General features: G+C 46.5%; 3 non-coding genes across 3 annotated transcripts; all 3 read left to right on the top strand.

The window, feature by feature from the left end:
• The first annotated feature begins 339 nt into the window (after nucleotides 1-339).
• trnastop-uca (transfer RNA opal suppressor (anticodon UCA)) lies at nucleotides 340-426 on the top strand. Its single transcript has one exon. It is a non-coding gene; the product is annotated as a tRNA-Sec (tRNA).
• A 5,214-nt stretch (nucleotides 427-5,640) lies between these two features.
• Nucleotides 5,641-5,727, top strand: trnastop-uca (transfer RNA opal suppressor (anticodon UCA)). Its single transcript has one exon. It is a non-coding gene; the product is annotated as a tRNA-Sec (tRNA).
• A 3,592-nt stretch (nucleotides 5,728-9,319) lies between these two features.
• On the top strand, nucleotides 9,320-9,406 carry trnastop-uca (transfer RNA opal suppressor (anticodon UCA)). The gene has a single exon. It is a non-coding gene; the product is annotated as a tRNA-Sec (tRNA).
• Nucleotides 9,407-22,061: the final 12,655 nt, after the last annotated feature.

Consider the following 22,061-nt stretch of genomic DNA (forward strand, 5'->3'; position numbering starts at 1 on the left):
GGTCCAATTATCAGCAGATTCCAGGAAGCTCAGTCTGAGTGAGGATTTCTGTATCCTGGAGGATGCTGGGCTCTTCAAGGCCGGTGTCCTAAAGCAATCAATGAAAGGCCGAAGATCGTTAATAATATGCAAACTAATCTGCATAGTCAATCGTGTCAGGCTTTGATAAAAAATAATGGTGTTATTTTTGCCATGTTGTGAATGTATGGATACGTTGTGATGTTAATCTGAATCTAAAACTGGGAAGTAGTTGAGCGACACTGATAATCTACTCACCCTGAATATAATGTGTTACATCTTTCTGTGTTTTATATAAGCCTGATTCGCTGTTAGTTTATTGTCTGGATGAGTCTCAGTGGTCTGGGATGCAGGCTTCAAACCTGCAGCTGTCTAACGACAGAGTGATTCAATTTCACCTTTCAGACGCAGTGTGAGTGATAATTAATGGATCTGTAGGTGGTTATTTTTAAATAGTTGGTGTATCCACTCGCCTCGATAAAGTGAAGTCATTTCTATTGGTGTAATAATCCATAACATGGGGGCATGATCTTAAAATTTGACCCAGGCTATATAGGAGTGACATCAGGAAGTGATTTATCAAACACAATGGTTTGTGGAAATCTGGATTTCACACCCCTCCACCTGCCAAATGGCTGTGAATGTTGGGCTAGTTGGAGCTTTGAAGACTGATATCGATAGATTTCGGTAAAGTTACAAAGGGATATGGAATAAAGGTGGGTTAATGGAGTTGAGGTACAGATCAGCCATGATCGAATGGAATGGCAGTACAGGCTCGATGGGCTGAATGGCCCACTGCTGTTACTAATTGTGGCTGCAGAAATAAGTCACAACAGTTATAATACCTGTTTCCATCTCCTATTTCCACCTCTGTAACATTGCCCACCTCCGTCTCTGCCTCAGCTCTTCTGCTGCTGAAACCCTCATCCATGCCTTTGTTACCTCTAGACTTACAACTCCTGGCTGGCCTCCCACATTCTACAATATGTCAACTTGAGGTCATCCAAAACTTGGCAGCCCGTACCCTTATTCGCACCAAGTCCCACTCACCCATCAGCCCTGTGCTCACTGACCTTCATTGGCTCCCGGTTAAACAACACCTCGATTTCAAAATGTTCATCCTTGTTTATAAATCCCTCCATGGCCTCGCCTGTTGCTATCTCTGTCGTCTCTCTCAAGCTCACAACCCCACGAGATGTCTGCGCTCCTCAAATTCTTCCCTCTTGAGCATCCTTGATTACAATCGCTCAACCATTGGTGGCCGTGCCTTCTGTTGCCGAGGCCCAAAATTCTGTAATTGCCTCCTCAAAACTCTACGCCTCTCTACCTCTCTTACCTTCTTCAAGACGCACTTTAAAAACTACCTCCTTACCTAAGTTTTTGGTCATCTGCCGTAATTTCTTCTTATGTGGCTTGGTATCAAATTCACCTGTTTTGTCATCTAACCCTGCTGTGAAGTGACATGGGACGTTTTACTACATTAACGGCGCTAATTAAATAAAAGATTTTTGGTTGCTTCACTTACAGTGTGAACATCTACAGTTCAGTTACCAGTGTTTGCAATGATCTGCAAGTGGTTTATGTGGGTAATGGGGGATGTGGGCAGTCTGCTTGTGGTGCAGTCAGATCTCGCTGGTATCCCTGTCTGGCCTGTTCTATCATTCTAAATGAGTGAGGACCACGGAATGTGACTGGCCTTTAAAGCCCATTATAAATTTACATCCTGTCCACACTGTGTGCGACTGAGTCGGTCACCGATACAATCACTGAGGAGACGTTCAGCGTTCAGTTGAAGGCTCTGCATGTTCTGGGCTGGAATAGCGCGCACTGCTCTTGCCAAAGTTCTGAAACATGATTTGATGAAAGGCTCCCTCTCACTCTCAGCCAGAGGGACATAATTTTTTCTGCAACAGCAGAATATGACATGGAAAGATACAACAGCACCTCCAATAACAAGTACGAGTTGCTCGTGGACTTCTTTGCCACTGAGATTGAGACCATCCGTTCAGCTGCCCCTGCTGTATCCCCCCTTCCCTTGCCCACCAAGCAGTAATTCCTCTCAGGCTCTGCGCTAACCCTGAACCTGCTTCATTCTCTAGCTTCCCGCGTATCTTCCCTCAGGCTCTCTCTGAGTTCATCTTCTCCATGCAGCCCACATCCTGCTCCCCTGACCTCATTCCCGCTAAACTGCGGACCACCCAACTTCCCTTCCTGGACACCATGCTAGCTGACATTGTACCCTCTCCTCAGGTACCGTCCCCCTCCCTTTCAAAACCAACACCATCATCACCTCCTCAAATAAACAACTCTCAGCCCTTCTGTCCTTGCAAGCTACTCCCCAATCTCCCCCTTCCTCCAACATTCGTCTTGACGCACACCCAGTGGAATGTTTATCCAAGATTCATGTTTTAAGGACTGCATTCAATGACATTCACCCGTGAGCAGGAGGTGAGATTTCACAACTGTAACACAGTCAATGTCTCACCCACATATCAGACAGAGGTGCAATCGTACGGAAGGACATTAGCTTGGATGATATGGAATCTGTATGGTTGGAGCTGCGGAATAACAAAGAATACCATCGGAGTTGTGTACAGACTACCAAACAGTCGTGGTGAGGTTGCGGACAGCATCAAACAAGAAATTAGGGATGCGTGCAATAAAGGTACAGCAGTTATCATGCGTGACTTTAATCTACATATAGATTGGGCTAACCAAACTGTTAGCAATACAGTGGAGGAGGATTTCCTGGCGTCAATAAGCGATGGTTTTCTCGACCAATATGTTGAGGAACCAACTAGAGGGCTCGCCATCCTAGATTGAGTGATGTGTATGGGAAAGGACTAATCAGCAATCTTGTTGTGCGAGGCCGCTTGGGGAAGCGTGACCATAATATGGTAGAATTCTTTATTAAGATGAAGAGTGACAAAGTTAATTCAGAGACTAGGGTCCTGAACTTAAGGAAAGATAACTTCAATGGTATGAGACGGGAATTGGCTAGAATAGACTGGCGAATAATACTTAAAGGGTTGACATTGGATAGGCAATGGCAGACATTTAAAGATCACATGGATGAACTTCAACAATTGTACATCCCTGTCTAGAGTAAAAATAAAACGGGAAAGGCGGCTCAACCGTGGCTAACATGGGAAATTAAGGATAGTGTTAAATCCAAGGAAGAGGCATTTAAATTGGCCAGATAAAGCAGCAAACCTGAGGACTGGGAGAAATTTAGAATTCAATGGAGGAGGACAAAGGGTTTAATTAGGAGGGGGGAAATAGAGTATGAGAGGAAGGTTGCAGGGATCATAAATATGACTGCATAAGCTTCTATAGAAATGTGAAGAGAAAAAGATGAGTGAAGACAAACGTCTATCCCTTGCAGTCAGAATCAGGTGAATTTATAATGGGGAACAAAGAAATGGCAGACCAATTGAACAAATACTTTGGTTCTGTCTTCACGAAGGAAGGCACAAATAACCTTCCGGAAATACTAGCGGACTGAGGGTCTAGTGAGGCAGAGGAACTGAAGGAAATCCTTATTAGGCAGGAAATTATGTTAGGGAAATTGATGGGATTGAAGGCCGATAAATCTCCGGGTCCTGATAGTCTGCATCTCAGAGTACTTAAGGAAGTTGCCCTGGAAATAGTGGATGCATTGGTGATCATTTTCCAGCATTCTATAGATTCTGGATCAGTTCCTATGGACTGGAGGGTAGCGAATGTAAAACCACTTTTTAAAAAAGCAAGGAGAAAAAAATCGGGTAATTATAGACCAGTTAGCCTGGAAATCATGCTTGACAAATCTTCTAGAATTTTTTGAGGATGTACCTAGTAGAGTGGACAAGGGCGAACCAGTGGATGTGGTGTATTTGGACTTTCAAAAGGCTTTTAACAAAGTCCCACACAAGAGATTAGTGTGCAAAATTAAAGCCCATGGTATTGGGGGTCATGTACTGACATGGATAGAGAACTGGTTGGCAGTCAGGAAGCAGAGAGTTGGGAAAAACGGATCCTTTTCAGAATGGCAGGCAGTGACTAGTGGGGTGCCGCAGGGCTCAATGCTGGGACCCCAGCTATTTTCAATAAATATTAATGATTTAGATGAAGGAATTGAGTGTAATATCTCCAAGTTTGCAGATGACACCAATTTAGGTGGTGGTGTGAGCTGTGAGGAGGACGGTAAAAGGCTGCAGAGTGACTTGGACAGGTTAGGTGAGTGGGCAAATGCATGGCAGATGCAGTATAATGTGGATAAATGTGAGATTATCCACTTTGGTGGCAAAAACACGAAGGCAGAATATTATCTGAATGGCGTCAGATTTGGAAAAGGCGAGGTGCAACGAGACCTGGGTGTCATGGTACATCAGTCATTGAAAGTTGGCATGCAGGTACAGTAGGCGGTGAAGCAGGCAAATGGTATGTTGGCTTTCATAGCTAGGGGATTTTAGTATAATAGCAGGGAAGTCTTACTGCAGTTGTACAGGGCCTTGGTGAAGCCTCAACTGGAATATTGTGTTCAGTTTTGGTCTCCTAATCTGAGGAAGGACATTCTAGCTATTGAGGGGAGTGCAGCGAAGGTTCTCCAGACTAATTCCCAGGATGGCAGGACTGACATATGAGGAGAGACTTGAGCGACTGGGCCTCTATGCACTGGAGTTTAGAAGGATGAAAGGGGATCTCTTAGAAACATATAAAATTCCTATGGGACTGGACTCGTTAAATGCAAGACGAATGATAACGAAGTTGGGGAAGTCCAGAACCAGGGAACCCATTCTAAGGATAAGGGGTAAGCCATTTAGGACTGAGATTAGGAGAAACTTCTTCACTCAGAGAGTTGTTAACCTGTGGAATTCTCGAGCACAGAGAGTTGTTGATGCCAGTTCATTGGATATATTCAAGAGGGAGTTAAATATTGTCCTTACGGCTAAAGGGATCAAGGGGTATGGAGAGAAAGCATGAAAGGGGTACCGAGGTGAATGTTCAGCCATGATCTTATTGAATGGTGGTCCAGGCTCGAAGGGCCGAATGGCCTACTCCTGCATCTATTTGCTATGTTTCTATGAAGGTCGCCATCGCAGCCTGTTACAGGCATTTACACTTGGCACACAACATGGCCTCATAGTCCAACCAAAGGTTCAGGGGTAACCTATGACCCAACCTAGTAGACATAGAATGACACATCATTTTACAGCTCAGAAACAGGCCATTCGGCCCAATCGGTCTGTAGAATCGTCGGCTTGGCGGCATGGGATCATGCGACAGTTTCGGTCCTAACCTCAGGGTCCAATTATCAGCAGATTCCAGGAAGCTCAGTCTGAGTGAGGATTTCTGTATGCTTGAGGATGCTGGGCTCTTCAAGGCCGGTGTCCTAAAGCAATCAATGAAAGGCCGAAGATCGTTAATAATATGCAAACTAATCTGCATAGTCAATCGTGTCAGGCTTTGATTAAAAATAATGGTGTTATTTTTGCCATGTTGTCAATGTATGGATACGGTGTGATGTTAATCTGAATCTAAAACTGGGAAGTAGTTGAGCGACACTGATAATCTACGCACCCTGAATAGAATGTGTTACATCTTTCTGTGTTTTATATAAGCCTGTTTCGCTGTTAGTTTATTGTCTGGATGAGTCTCAGTGGTCTGGGATGCAGGCTTCAAACCTGTAGCTGTCTAACGACAGAGTGGTTCAATTCCACCTTTCAGACGCAGTGTGAGTGATGATTAATGGATCTGTAGGTAGTTGTTTTTAAATAGTTGGAGTATCCACTCGCCTCGATAAAGTGAAGTCATTTCTATTGGTGTAATAATCCATAACATGCGGGCATGATCTTAAAATTTGACCCAGGCTATATAGGAGTGACATCAGGAAGTGATTTATCAAACACAATGGTTTGTGGAAATCTGGATTTCACACCCCTCCACCTGCCAAATGGCTGTGAATGTTGGGCTAGTTGGAGCTTTGAAGACTGATATCGATAGATTTCGGTAAAGTTACAAAGGGATATGGAATAAAGGTGGGTTAATGGAGTTGAGGTACAGATCAGCCATGATCGAATGGAATGGCAGTACAGGCTCGATGGGCTGAATGGCCCACTGCTGTTACTAATTGTGGCTGCAGAAATAAGTCACAACAGTTATAATACCTGTTTCCATCTCCTATTTCCACCTCCGTAACATTGCCTGCCTCAGCTCTTCTGCTGCTGAAACCCTCATCCATGCCTTTGTTACCTCTAGACTTACAACTCCTGGCTGGCCTCCCACATTCTACAATATGTCAACTTGAGGTCATCCAAAACTTGGCAGCCCGTACCCTTATTCGCACCAAGTCCCACTCACCCATCAGCCCTGTGCTCACTGACCTTCATTGGCTCCCGGTTAAACAACACCTCGATTTCAAAATGTTCATCCTTGCTTATAAATCCCTCCATGGCCTCGCCTGTTGCTATCTCTGTCGTCTCTCTCAAGCTCACAACCCCACGAGATGTCTGCGCTCCTCAAATTCTTCCCTCTTGAGCATCCTTGATTACAATCGCTCAACCATTGGTGGCCGTGCCTTCTGTTGCCGAGGCCCAAAATTCTGTAATTGCCTCCCCAAAACTCTACGCCTCTCTACCTCTCTTACCTTCTTCAAGACGCACTTTAAAAACTACCTCCTTACCCAAGTTTTTGGTCATCTGCCGTAATTTCTTCTTATGTGGCTTGGTATCAAATTCACCTGTTTTGTCATCTAACCCTGCTGTGAAGTGACATGGGACGTTTTACTACATTAACGGCGCTAATTAAATAAAATATTTTTGGTTGCTTCACTTACAGTGTGAACATCTGCAGTTCAGTTACCAGTGTTTGCAATGATCTGCAAGAGGTTTATGTGGGTAATGGGGGATGTGGGCAATCTGCCTGTGGCGCAGTCAGATCTCCCTGGTATCCCTGTCTGGCCTGTTCTATCATTCTAAATGAGTGAGGACCACGGAATGTGACTGGCCTTTAAAGCCCATTATAAATTAACATCCTGCCCGCACTGTGTGCGACTGAGTCGGTCACCGATACAATCACTGAGGAGACGTTCAGCGTTCAGTTGAAGGCTCTGCACGTTCTGGGATGGAATATCGCGCACTGCTCTTGCCAAAGTTCTGAAACATTATTTGATGAAAGGCTCCCTCTCACTCTAAGCCGGAGGGACTTCATTTTTTCTGCAACGGCAGAATATGACATGGAAAGATACAACATCACCTCCAATAACAAGTATGAGGGGCTCGTGGATTTCTTTGTCACTAAGATTGAGACCATCCATTCAGCTGCCCCTGCTGTATCCCCCCTTCCCTTGCCCACCAAGCAGTAATTCCTCTCAGGCTCTGCGCTAACCCTGAACCTGCTTCATTCTCTGGCTTCCCGTGTATCTCCCCTCAGGCTCTGTCTGAGTTCATCTTCTCCGTGGAACCCACCCCCTGCTCCCCTGACCTCATTTTGTCTGAACTGTGGACCACCCAATTTCTCTTCCTGGACACCATGCTAGCTGACATTGTACCCTCTCCTCAGGTACTGTCCCCCTCCCTTTCAAAACCACCAACATCATCACCTCCTCAACTAACCAACCCTCGGCCCTTCTGTCCTTGCAAGCTACTGCCCCATCTCCACCCTTCCTCCAACATTCCTCTTGATGCACTCCCAATGGAAAGTTTATCGAACTTTCATGTTTCAAGGATTGCATTCAATGACGTTCACCCGTGAGCAGCAGGTGAGTTATCACAACTACCACACAGTCAGTGTCTCACCCACACATCAGACAGAGCCGAGATGTTAAGATCTCCATCGCAACCTGTTACAGGCATTTACACTTGATACACAATATGGCCTCATAGTCCAACGAAAGGTTCAGGGATGACCTATGACCGAACCTAGTAGCCGTAGAATGACACATCATTTTACAGCACAGAAACAGGCCATTCGGCCCAATCAGCCTGAGTTTGCTGACGATACAATGATGGAGGAATGGTAATGTGTGAGCAGGACATAAAGGGGCTGCAGGAGGACATAGACAGTGAATGGGCAAGAATTTGGCAGATGGAGTATAATGTTGGAAAGTGTGAGGTTATGCACTTTGGCAGAAAAAATCAAAGAGCAAGTTACTATTCAAATGGAGATAGATTGCAAAGTGCTGCAGTACAATGGGACCTGGGGGACTTCTGCATGAAACACAAAAGGATAGCATGCAGGTACAGCAAGTGATCAGGAAGGGCAAAGGAATCTTGGCCTTTATTGCAAAGGGGATGGAGTATAAAAGCAGGGAAGTCTTGTTACAGCTGTACAGGGTATTGGTGAGGCCACACCTGGTATACTGCGTGCAGTTTTGGTTTCCATATTTACGAAAGGATATACTTGCTGTGGAGGCAGTTCGGAGAAGGTTCACTAGGTTGATCCCGGGGCTGAGGGATTTGACATATGAAGAAAGCTTGAGTAGGTTGGGCCCCTATTCATTGGAATTCAGAAGAATGAGAAGTGATCTGAAAGAAATGTATAAGATTAGGAGGGGGCTTGACAAGGTGGATGCAGAGAGGATGTTTCCACTGATGGGGAGACTAGAACTAGAGGGCACGATCTTAGAATAAGGGACCGCCCATTTAAAACTGAGATGAGGAGAAATTTATTCTCTCAGAGGATTGTAAATCTGTGGAATTCGCTGCCTCAGAGAGCTGTGGAAGCTGGGACATGAAATAAATTTAAGACAGAAATAGACAGTTTCTTAAACGATAAGGGACTTAAGAAGTTATGGGGAGCGGGCGGGGAAGTGGAGCTGAGTCCATGATCATATCAGCCATGATCTTATTGAATGGCGGAGCAGACTCGAGGGGCCTTATGGCCTACTCCTGCTTCTATTTCTTCTGCTCTTATGTTCTTATCAATCTACAGAATCGTCGGTTTGGTGGCATGGGATCATGCAACAGTTTCGGTCCGAACCTCAGGGTGCAATTATCAGCAGATTGCAGGAAGCTCAGTCTGAGTGAGGATTTCTGTATCCCGGAGGATGCTGGGCTCTTCAAGGGCTGCATCCTGAAGCATTGAATGAAAGGCTGAAGAAGGTTAATAATATGCAAATAATCTGCATAGTCAATCTTGTCAGGCTTTGATGAAAAATAATGGTGTTATTTTTGCCATGTTATCAATGTATGGATACAGTGTGATGTAAATCTGAATCTAAAACTGGGAAGTAGTTGAGCGACACTGATAATCTACTCACCCTGAATTAAATGTGTTACATCTTTCTGTGTTTTATATAAGCCTGTTTCGCTGTTAGTTTATTGTCTGGATGAGTCTCAGTGGTCTGGGATGCAGGCTTCAAACTTGTAGCTGTCTAGTGACAGAGTGGTTCAATTCCACCTTTCAGACGCAGTGTGAGTGATGATTAATGGATCTGTAGCTAGTTATTTTTAAATAGTTGGAGTATCCACTCGCCTTGACAAAGTGAAGTAATTTCGATTGGTGTAATAATCCATAACATGCGGGCATGATCTTAAAATTTGACCCGGGTATGTAGGAGTGACATCAGGAAGTGATTTATCAAACACAATGGTTTGTGGAAATCTGGAATTCACATCCCTCCACCTGCCAAACGGCTGTGAATGTTGGGCTAGTTGGAGCTTTGAAGACTGATATCGATAGATTTCGGTAAAGTTACAAAGGGATATGGAATAAAGGTGGGTTAATGGAGTTGAGGTATCGATCAGCCATGATCGAATGGAATGGCGGTACAGGCTCGATGGGCTGAATGGCCCACTGCTGTTACTAATTGTGGCTGCAGAAATAAGTCACAACAGTTATAATACCTGTTTCCATCTCCTATTTCCACCTCCGTAACATTGCCCGCCTCCGTCTCTGCCTCAGCTCTTCTGCTGCTGAAACCCTCATCCATGCCTTTGTTACCTCTAGACTTACAACTCCTGGCTGGCCTCCCACATTCTACAATATGTCAACTTGAGGTCATCCAAAACTTGGCAGCCCGTACCCTTATTCGCACCAAGTCCCACTCACCCATCAGCCCTGTGCTCACTGACCTTCATTGGCTCCCGGTTAAACAACACCTCGATTTCAAAATGTTCATCCTTGTTTATAAATCCCTCCATGGCCTCTCCTGTTGCTATCTCTGTCGTCTCTCTCAAGCTCACAACCCCACGAGATGACTGCGCTCCTCAAATTCTTCCCTCGTGAGCATCCTTGATTACAATCGCTCAACCATTGGTGGCCGTGCCTTCTGTTGCCGAGGCCCAAAATTCTGTAATTGCCTCCTCAAAACTCTACGCCTCTCTACCTCTCTTACCTTCTTCAAGATGCACTTTAAAAACTACCTCCTTACCCAAGTTTTTGGTCATCTGGCGTAATTTCTTCTTATGTGGTTTGGTATCAAATTCACCTGTTTTGTCATCTAACCCTGCTGTGAAGTGACATGGGACGTTTTACGACATTAACGGCGATAATTAAATAAAAGATTTTTGTTTGCTTCACTTACAGTGTGAACATCTACAGTTCAGTTACCAGTGTTTGCAATGATCTGCAAGAGGTTTATGTGGGTAATGGGGGATGTGGGCAGTCTGCCTGTGGTGCAGTCAGATCTCGCTGGTATCCCTGTCTGGCCTGTTCTATCATTCTAAATGAGTGAGGACCACGGAATTTGACTGGCCTTTAAAGCCCATTATAAATTAACATCCTGCCCGCACTGTGTGCGACTGAGTCGGTCACCGATACAATCACTGAGGAGACGTTCAGCATTCAGTTGAAGGCTCTGCACGTTCTGGGCTGGAATAGCGCGCACTGCTCTTGATTTGATGAAAGGCTCCCTCTCACTCTCAGCCAGAGGGACATAATTTTTTCTGCAACAGCATAATATGACATGGAAAGATACAACAGCACGTCCAATAACAAGTACGAGGGGCTCGTGAACTTCTTTGTCACTGAGATTGAGACCACCCGTTCAGCTGCCCCTGCTGTATCCCCCCTTCCCTTGCCCACCAAACAGCAATTCCTCTCAGGCTCTGCGCTAACCCTGAACCTGCTTCATTCTCTAGCGTCCCACGTATCTTCCCTCAGGCTCTCTCTGAGTTCATCTTCTCCATGCAGCCCACATTCTGCTCCCCTGACCTCATTCCCGCTAAACTGCGGACCACCCAACTTCCCTTCCTGGACACCATGCTAGCTGACATTGTATCCTCTCCTCAGGTACCGTCCCCCTCCCTTTCAAAACCAACACCATCAACACCTCCTCAAATAACCAACTCTCGGCCCTTCTGTCCTTGCAAGCTACTCCCCCATCGCCCCCTTCCTCCAACATTCGTCTTGACGCACACCCAGTGGAATGTTTATCCAAGATTCATGTTTTAAGGACTGCATTCAATGACATTCACCCGTGAGCAGGAGGTGAGATTTCACAACTGCAACATAGTCAGTGTCTCACCCACACATCAGACAGAGGCGCAATAGTACGGAAGGACATTAGCTTGGATGATATGGAATCTGTATGGTTGGAGTTGCGGAATAACAAAGAATACCACAGGAGTTGTGTACAGCCCACCAAACAGTCGTGGTGAGGTTGCGGACAGCATCAAACAAGAAATTAGGGATGCGTGCAATAAAGGTACAGCAGTTATCATGGGTGACTTTAATGTACATATAGATTGGGCTAACCAAACTGTTAGCAATACAGTGGAGGAGGATTTCCTGGCGTCAATAAAGGATGGTTTTCTCGACCAATATGTTGAGGAACCAACTAGAGGGCTCGCCATCCTCGACTAGGTGATGTGTATGGGAAAGGACTAATCAGCAATCTTGTTGTGCGAGGCCGCTTGGGGAAGCGTGACCATAATATGGTAGAATTCTTTATTAAGATGAAGAGTGACAAAGTTAATTCAGAGACTAGGGTCCTGAACTTAAGGAAAGATAACTTCAATGGTATGAGACGGGAATTGGCTAGAATAGACTGGCGAATAATACTTAAAGGGTTGACAGTGGATAGGCAATGGCAGACATTTAAAGATCACATGGATGAACTTCAACAATTGTACATCCCTGTCTAGAGTAAAAATAAAACGGGAAAGGCGGCTCAACCGTGGCTAACATGGGAAATTAAGGATAGTGTTAAATCCAAGGAAGAGGAATTTAAATTGGCCAGAAAAAGCAGCAAACCTGAGGACTGGGAGAAATTTAGAATTCAATGGAGGAGGACAAAGGGTTTAATTAGGAGGGGGGAAATAGAGTATGAGAGGAAGGTTGCAGGGATCATAAATATGACTGCATAAGCTTCTATAGATATGTGAAGAGAAAAAGATGAGTGAAGACAAATGTAGATCCCTTGCAGTCAGAATCAGGTGAATTTATAATGGGGAACAAAGAAATGGCAGACCAATTGAGCAAATACTTTGGTTCTGTCTTCACGAAGGAAGGCACAAATAACCTTCCGGAAATACTAGCGGACTGAGGGTCTAGTGAGACAGAGGAACTGAAGGAAATCCTTATTCGGCAGGAAAGTGTGTTAGGGAAATTGATGGGATTGAAGGCCGATAAATTTCCGGGTCCTGATAGTCTGCATCCCAGAGTACTTCAGGAAGTGGCCCTGGAAATAGTGGATGCATTGGTGATCATTTTCCAGCATTCTATAGATTCTGGATCAGTTCCAATGGACTGGAGGGTAGCTAATGTAAAACCAATTTTTAAAAAAAGCAAGGAGAAAAAAATCGGGTAATTATAGACCAGTTAGCCTGACATCAGTAGTGGGGAAAATGTTGGAATCAATTAGTAAAGATAAAATAGCAGCGCATTTGGAAAGCAGTGACAGGATCAGTCTAAGTCAGCATGCATTTATGAAAGGGAAATCATGCTTGACAAATCTTCTAGAATTTTTTGAGGATGTACCGAGTAGAGTGGACAAGGGCGAACCAGTGGATGTGGTGTATTTGGACTTTCAAAAGGCTTTTAACAAAGTCCCACACAAGAGATTAGTGTGCAAAATTAAAGCCCATGGTATTGGGGGTCATGTACTGACATGGATAGAGAACTGGTTGGCAGTCAGGAAGCAGAGAGTTGGGAAAAACGGGTCCTTTTCAGAATGGCAGGCAGTGACTAGTGGGGTGCCGCAGGGCTCAATGCTGGGACCCCAGCTATTTTCAATAAATATTAATGATTTAGATGAAGGAATTGAGTGTAATATCTCCAAGTTTGCAGATGACACCAATTTAGGTGGTGGTGTGAGCTGCGAGGAGGACGGTAAAAGGCTGCAGAGTGACTTGGACAGGTTAGGTGAGTGGGCAAATGCATGGCAGATGCAGTATAATGTGGATAAATGTGAGGTCATCCACTTTGATGTTAAAAACAAGAAGGCAGAATATTATCTGAATGGCGGAAAATTCGGAAAAGGGGAGGTGCAACGAGACCTGGGTGTCATGGTACATCAGTCATTGAAAGTTGCCATGCAGGTACAGTGTTGAAGATGGCAAATGGAATGTTGGCCTTCATAGCTATGGGATTTGAGTGTAGGAGCAGGGAGGTCTTACTGCAGTTGTACAGGACCTTGGTGAGGCCACACCTGGAATATTGTGTTCAGATTTGGTCTCCTAATCTGAGGAAGGACATTCTTGCTATTGAGCGAGCGCAGCGAAGGTTCTCCAGACTAATTCCCGGGATGTCAGGATTGACATATGAGGTGGTACTGGATCGACTGGGCCTGTATTCACTGGAGTTTAGAAGGATGAGAGGGGATCTCATAGAAACATATAAAATCCTGACGGGACTGGACACCGATGTTGGGAAGTCCAGAACCAGGGAACACAGTCTAAGGATAAGGGGTAAGCCATTTAGGACTGAGCTGAGGAGAAACTTCTTCACTCAGAGAGTTGTTAACCTGTGGAATTTTCTACCGCAGTGAGTTGTTGATGCCAGTTCATTGGATATATTCAAGAGGGAATTAGATATGACTCTTACGGCTAAAGGGATCAAGGGGTATGGAGAGAAAGCATGAAAGGGGTACTGAGGTGAATGATCAGCCATGATCTTATTGAATGGTGGTGCAGGTTCGAAGGGCTGAATGGCCTAATCCTGCACCTATTTTCTATGTTTCTGTCGTGTCCTTACACCTTACTATAGAATCACATCAGGCATGTATTCTGACGGGGTTAGACAGGTTAGATGCAGGAAGAATGTTCCCAATGTTGGGGAAGTCCAGAACCAGAGGTCACAGTCTAAGGATAAGGGGTAAGCCATTTAGGACCGAGATGCGGAGGAACTTCTTCACCCAGAGAGTGGTGAACCTGTGGAATTCTCTACCACAGAAAGTTGTTGAGGCCAATTCACTAAATATATTCAAAAAGGAGTTAGATGAGGTCCTTACTACTAGGGGGAATCAAGGGGTATGGCGAGAAAGCAGGAATGGGGTACTGAAGTTGAACGTTCAGCCATGAACTCATTGAATGGCGGTGCAGGCTAGAAGGGCCGAATGGCCTACTCCTGCATCTATTTTCTATGTTTCTATGTTTCTATGTTTCTATGTACTGCAGACAAGGTCACTATGTGGCCTGATCCTTTATTCCCAGAAGTACTGACCCTGCGTGGGACCTCCCTTATATACCTGGATGACCAGGTGAGGAGTGCCTCCCACAAGTTCACCCCCTGTGGTCAAGGTGTCCATTTCTCAGGTGTATACAGTGTACAGTGTTGTTACATAAAGGTTACAGTTATGTGAAGGTTACAAACATGACATCACCTCCCCCCAACGTCTTTGGGTCAAAGATTGAGTCTTTCAGGCGGTCAACATTCTATCGTAGAGCGCCGCAGTTGGGGCTCTGGTGGTTAAGCCTTGGCAAGTGTCTCTTTTTCCTGAGGTGATTCCGGCCTGTCCGGGCTGGCCGCAGGGACTGTGCATGCTGGTGAATGTGCTTGTTGCTCGTTCACTGGCAGTGGTGTGGGTAACATCTCATGATCTTCCTCAGGTTCCTCAGTGTCCATGCTGAATCTTTTCTTTACTTGGTCCAGATGTTTGCGGCATATCTGCCCATTGTTAAGTCGAACCACTATGACCCTATTACCCTTTTTGCCAATTACAATACCCTCAAGCCACTTGGGTCCCAAAGCATGATTGAGAACGAATACAGGGTCATCGATTTCTATGCGTCTCCCCACTGAGTTGCGATCATGGCACTCGATTTGGGACTGGCGCTTGCCCTCAACAATGTCTGACAGGGCTGGATGAACAAGGGACAGCCGGGTTTTAAGCGTGCATTTCATGAATAGTTCCGCGGGCGGGAATCCCGTGAGCGAATGCGGACGGGACCTATAGGCCAGCAGAAGGCGCGATAGGTGGTACTGAAGGGAGGGTCCTTGAATCCGGAGCATGCCCTGTTTTATGATTTGAACCGCATGTGCCGCCTGGCCATTGGAAGCTTGCTTGAACGGTGCTGTCCTGACGTGTTTGATACCATTACCCGACATAAACTCCTGGAATTCATAGCTAGTGAAACACGGGCCATTATCGCTAACCAGGATGTCCGGCAATCCGTGGGTCGCAAAGATCGTACACAGACTTTCCACGGTGGTGAATGTTGTGCACGAATTCAATATGATGCACTCGATCCATTTCGAGTATGCATCGACAACAATCAGGACCATTTTTCCCATGAACAGGCCGGCGTAGTCTACGTGAATACGTGACCATGGTCTGGTGGGCCAGGGCCACGGGCTGAGTGGGGCCTCCCTGGGGGCATTTCCCAGCTGAGCACACGTCGTGCTCCTGCGAACTCAGTCTTCCAGGTCTGAGTCAATTCCCGGCCACCATACATGTGACCGGGCAATGGCCTTCATTAGCACGATGCCTGGGTGCTCGCTGTGGAGTTCCCTGATGAATGCTTCCCTTCCTTTCTGGGGCATAACTACCCGGCTGCCCCATAGCAGGCAGTCGGCTTGGATGGAGAGCTCATCCATCCGTCTCTGAAACGGTCTGACCTCATCAGGGCACGCTCCGTGTGCAGGCGCCCAATCCCCAGTCAGGACACATTTCTTTATCAGGGATAGGAGGGGATCTCTGTTGGTCCAGATTTGGATCTGACGGGCTGTGATGGGGGAGCCTGTGGTGTCGAAAGCATCAACGGCCATGACCATCGGCGCGCTTTGCTCTGACTCCCCCTCAGTGGTCACCAGTGGGAGCCTGCTGAGCGCGTCAGCGCAATTTTCGGTGCCTGGCCGGTGCCGTATGGTGTAGTCATACGCAGCCAGCGTGAGAGCCCACCGCTGTATGCGAGCTGACGCATTGGCATTGACAGCTTTGTTGTCGAAAACAGGGATGTTAATGGCTTGTAGTCCTGTATCCCCGTTCTGCCTGGGAGAGGACCTGGAGGCATAAGCCACAGGTTGGAGTTGGCCCTCATCATTACTCTGCTGCAACACACACCCAATCCCATAGGATGATGCATCACATGTAAAACCAGTTTCTTACAGGGGTTGTACAAGGTCAACAGCTTGTTAGAACAAAGCAGGTTGCACACCCGATTGAAAGCCCGTTCTTGATCGTCCCCCCAAAACCATTCATAACCCGTGTAGCAGCTCCAACAATGTGCTTAAGTGCGGCAGAAAGTTCCCGAAGTAGTTCAAGAGTGCCAGGAATGACCGCAACTCCGATGTGTTGCCAGGCCTGGGCGCACGACGGATTTCCTCCGTTTTGGATTCGGTCGGCCGGATCCCGTCTGCGGCAACCTTCCTGTCCAAAAACTAGACCGCTTGGGCCAAAAACACACACTTGGACTTCTTTAGTCGCAAGCCTACCCGGTCCAGTCGGCGAAGCACCTGCTCCAGGTTGTGGAGGTGTTCCTCGATGTCTCGACCTGTGATTAGGGTGTCATCTTGGAGTACAATTGTTCCAGGAATGGATTTGAGCAAGCTTTCTATGTTTCTCTGGAAGATAGCGGCCGCTGAATGAATGCCAAATGGACACCTGTTGTAAACAAATAGCCCCTTGTGCGTAGTGATGGTGGTCAGAAGCTTGGATTCTTCAGCCAGTTCCTGAGTCATGTCGGCTGAAGTGAGGTCCAACTTAGTGAACAGCTTGCCACCTGCCAGTGTGACAAAAAGATCCTCCGCTCTTGGAAGCGGGTATTGGTCCTGTAGTGACACTCGGTTGATGGTGGCCTTGTAGTCACCACAATTCCTGACCGAGCCATCCGATTTAAGGACAGGAACGATGGGGCTTGCCCAATCACTGAATTCAACAGGCGACATTATGCCCTCTCTTAGCAGCCTGTCCAATTCTCTCACGCATCACATACGGCATGTCTCTGGCTTTGTGGTGCACTGGTCTGGCGTTTGGGGTGATGCGTATCACTACTTTGGTGCCCTTAAAAGTCCCGACACCTGGTTGAAAAAGTGACTCGAATTTCTGTAGAACCTGTGAGCATGAACTTCGCTCCACAGATGAAATGGCATGCACATCCCCCCATTTACAGTTCACCTCGGCTAACCAGCTCCTCCCCAAGAGCGCAGGACCATTCCCCGGGACAATCCAGAGTGGCAGCCGGTTCTCCGATCCATTGTGTGTGATCACCAAGTTTGCACTGCCTAGCACTGGGATGATCTCTCTGGTGTACATCCGTAACTGCGTGTCAATGCGTTCCAGTTTGGGCCTGTTAGCTTTGAGTGGCCATAGTTTTTCAAATTGTTGGACACTCATAAGTGACTGGCTGGCTCCTGTGTCCAGCTCCATGCATACCGGGATGTCATTTAATAGGACTTTCATTATCATAGGTGGCGTTTTGGTATACGTGTTGTGGATGTCTACCACATGAACCCGCTGGACTTCAGCGTCCATAGCTTTGCCCCAAGCATCAACCTGCCTTGCAGATCCCTCGTCTGGTTCCTCTGCCTCATAAACTAGCCTTGCTACTGGCTTTCTGCACATTCTGGCCAAATGTCCACTGAAGTTACAGTTTCTACAGATAAATTGTTGAAACCTACAGGTTTTCGCAGCATGTCTGCCACCGCACCTGCAGCATGAGCTGAGATTGTTTTGAACAAAGGAACTGTTACCAGGTATTCCTCTCTGATCGTTTCTTTGATTACTCCTGAGCACTCTGTTGGGGAGTATCAATGGTCCCATCCCGGGAGGCATTGTCCCTTGTGATGGCGTGAATTGCCGATCCCCCTGCCATTGTCTCTGTTGCTGGCCCACCCTAGAGTCTGCTGCTACCTGGGCGGTGTCGAATTGCCCTTGCCTGCCTATGGGGTTCTGAGTCACGTTTACAATGTTAACTCCCTGTTCCATCGCCACGTTGGAACCACGGCTGTGCATGTAAATTATCTTGGTCTCCTCTTCCCCTGCCATGAAGGTCTGAGCTATCAACGCTGTCCTATCCAAAGTCAAGTCCTTGGTCTCGATAAGCTTGCTATCCCGGCATGACCAATGCCCTCAATGAAGAAATCCCTAACGTCTCCCCGCTGCAGGCTTCTGTGAACTTACAGAGTCTGGCCAAACGCCAAAGGTCTGCAACGAAGTCCGATATGCTTTGTCCATCCCGACGCCATTGTGTATAGAACCGGTGCCGGGCCATGTGTATACTGCTCGCTGGTTTGAGGTGCTCACCGATCAGTGTGCTGAGCTCTTCAAAGGACTTGCCCGCCGGCTTCTCGGGTGCGAGCAGATCTTTCATCAGCGCATACGTCTTGGATCCACAGCTGGCCAGTAGATGCGCCCTCCGCTTGTCAGTCGCTTCCTCTCCCAGCCAGTCCTTCGTGACAAAGCTCTGCTGGAACCTCTCAACGAAATCGTCCCAGTCCTCACCAACACAGTACAGTTCCTCTGTGCTACCGGTGGCCATCTTCATGAGTCGTTGATTCCCGTTTCTCGTCGCGAAATATAGTGTCCTCACACCTTGCTATAGAATCACACGAGGCATGTATTGCAGACAAGGTCACTACGTGACCTGAACCTTTATTGTCAGGGCCAAGAAGGGCTGACCCTGCGTGGGACCTCCCTTTATATACCTGGATGACCAGGTGAGGAGTGTCTCCTACAAGTTCACCCCCTGTGGTCAAGGTGTGCATTTCTCAGGTGTATACAGTGTACAGTGTTGTTACATAAAGGTTACAGTTATGTGAAGGTTACAAACATGACAGTTTCTATGAATGTCGCCATCGCAATCTGTTACAGGCATTTACACTTGGCACACAACATGGCCTCATGGTCCAACCAAAGGTTCGGGGGTAACCTATGACCCAACCTAGTAGACATAGAATGACACATCATTTTACAGCTCAGAAACAGTCCATTCAGCCCAATCGGTCTGTAGAATCGTCGGCCTGGCGGTATGGGATCATGCGACAGTTTCGGTCCTAACCTCAGGGTGCAATTATCAGCAGATTGCAGGAAGCTCAGTCTGAGTGAGGATTTCTGTATCCCGGAGGATGCTGGGCTCTCCAAGGGCTGCGTCCTCAATCAATCAATGAAAGACCGAAGAACGTTAATAATATGCAAACTAATCTGCATAGTCACTCCTGTCAGGCTTTGATAAAAAATAGATGGTTTTATTTTTGCTATGTTCTCACTGTATGGATACGGTGTGATGTAAATCTGAATCTAAAACTGGGAAGTAATTGAGCGACACTGATAATCTACTCACCCTGAATCTAATGTGTTACATCTTTCTGTGTTTTATATAAGCCTGTCCCGGTGTTAGTTTATTGTCTGGATGAGTCTCAGTGGTCTGGGATGCAGGCTTCAAACTTGTAGTTGTCTAGTGACAGAGTGGTTCAAGAGTGTGTGTAATGATTGATGGATCTGTAGGTAGTTATTTTAAAATAGTCCACTCACCTCGATAAAGTGAAGTAATGTGGGGGCACAATCTTAAAATTTGTCCCAAGCTATTTCGGAATGACATCTGAAAGTGATTTATCAAACACAATGGTTTGTGGAAATCTGCAATTCACACCCTTCCACCTGCCAAAGGCTGTGAATGTTGGGCCAGTTGGAGTTTTAAAGACTGAGATCGATATATTGAGGTAAAGTTACAAAGGCACATGGACCAAAGGTGGGTTAATGGAGTTGAGGTACAGATCATCCATCATCGAATCGAATGGTGGTACAGGCTCGAGGGGCTGAATGGCCCACTGCTGTTTCGAATTGTGGCTGCAGAAATAAGTCACAAAGGTTATAATATCTCTTTCACTTACAGTGCGAACATCTGCAGTTCAGTTACCAGTGTTCGCAATGATCTGCAAGAGGTTTATTGGGTAATGAGGGATGTGGGCAATCGGCCTGTGGTGTAGTCGGAGCCTCCTGGTATCCCTGTCTGGCCTGTTCTATCATTCTGAAAGAGTGAGGACCACGGAATGTGACTGGCCTTTAAAGCCCATTATAAATTAACATCCTGCCCGCACTGTGTGCGACTGAGTCGGTCACCGATACAAATACTGAGGAGACGTTCAGCGTTCAGTTGAAGGCTCTGCACATTCTGGGACGGAATATCACGCACTGCTCTTGCCAAAGTTCTGAAACATAATTTGATGAAAGGCTCCCTCTCACTCTAAGTGTGAGGGACTTCATTTTTTCTGCAATGGCAGAATATGACATGGAAAGATACAACAGCACCTCCAATAACAAGTACGAGGGGCTCGTGGATTTCTTTGTCACTAAGATTGAGACCAGCCATTCAGCTGCCCCTGCTGTATCCCCCCTTCCCTTGCCCACCAAGCAGTAATTCCTCTCAGGCTCTGCGCTAACCCTGAACCTGCTTCATTCTCTGGCTTCCCGTGTATCTCTCCTCAGGCCCTGTCTAAGTTCATCTTCTCCATGGAACCCACCTCCTGCTCCCCTGGCCTCATTTTGGTTGAACTGTGGACCACCCAACTTCCCTTCCTGGACACCATGCTAGCTGACATTGTACCCTCTCCTCAGGTACTGTCCCCCTCCCTTTCAAAACCACCAACATCATCACCTCCTCAACTAACCAACCCTCGGCCCTTCTGCCCTTGCAAGCTACTGCCCCATCTCCACCCTTCCTCCAACATTCCTCTTGATGCACTCCCAATGGAAAGTTTATCGAAGTTTCATGTTTCAAGGACTGCATTCAATGACTTTCACCCGTGAGCAGCAGGTGAGTTATCACAACGAGCACACAGTCAGTGTATCACCCACACATCAGACAGAGGCGAGATGTTAAGATCTCCATCGCAACCTGTTAGAGGCATTTACACTTGGCACACAATATGGCCTCATAGTCCACCGAAAGGTTCAGGGATAACCTATGACCGAACCTAGTAGACTTAGAATGACACATCATTTTACAGCACAGAAACAGGCCATTCGGCCCAATCAGCCTGAGTTTGCTGATGATACAATGATGGGAGGAAGGGTAATGTGTGAAGAGGACATAAAGGGGCTGCAGAAGGACATAGACAGTGAATGGGCAAAAATTTGGCAGATGGAGTATAATGTTGGAAAGTGTGAGGTTATGCACTTTGGCAGAAAAAATCAAAGAGCAAGTTACTATTTAAATGGAGATAGATTGCAAAGTGCTGCAGTACAATGGGACCTGGGGTACTTGTGCATGAAACACAAAAGGATAGTATGCAGGTACAGCAAGTGATCAGGAAGGGCAAAGGAATCTTGGCCTTTATTGCAAAGGGGATGGAGTATAAAAGCAGGGAAGTCTTGTTACAGCTGTACAGGGTATTGGTGAGGCCACACCTGGAGTACTGCGTGCAGTTTTGGTTTCCATATTTACGAAAGGATATACTTGCTGTGGAGGCAGTTCAGAAAAGGTTCATTAGGTTGATCCCGGGGATGAGGGATTTGACTTATGAAGAAAAGTCATAAGTCTAATTGAAGAATTAGGTTGGGCCCCTATTCATTGGAATTCAGAAGAATGAGAAGTGATCTTATAGAAATGTATAAGATTATGATGGGGCTTGACAAGGTGGATGCAGAGAGGATGTTTCCACTGATGGGGAGACTAGAACTAGAGGGCACGATCTTAGAATAAGGGGCCGTCCATTTAAAACTGAGATGAGGAGAAATTTCTTTT

The sequence above is a fragment of the Pristiophorus japonicus genome, chromosome 19 (genome assembly GCF_044704955.1).
Source record: "Pristiophorus japonicus isolate sPriJap1 chromosome 19, sPriJap1.hap1, whole genome shotgun sequence".
NCBI classification, from domain to species: domain Eukaryota; kingdom Metazoa; phylum Chordata; class Chondrichthyes; family Pristiophoridae; genus Pristiophorus; species Pristiophorus japonicus.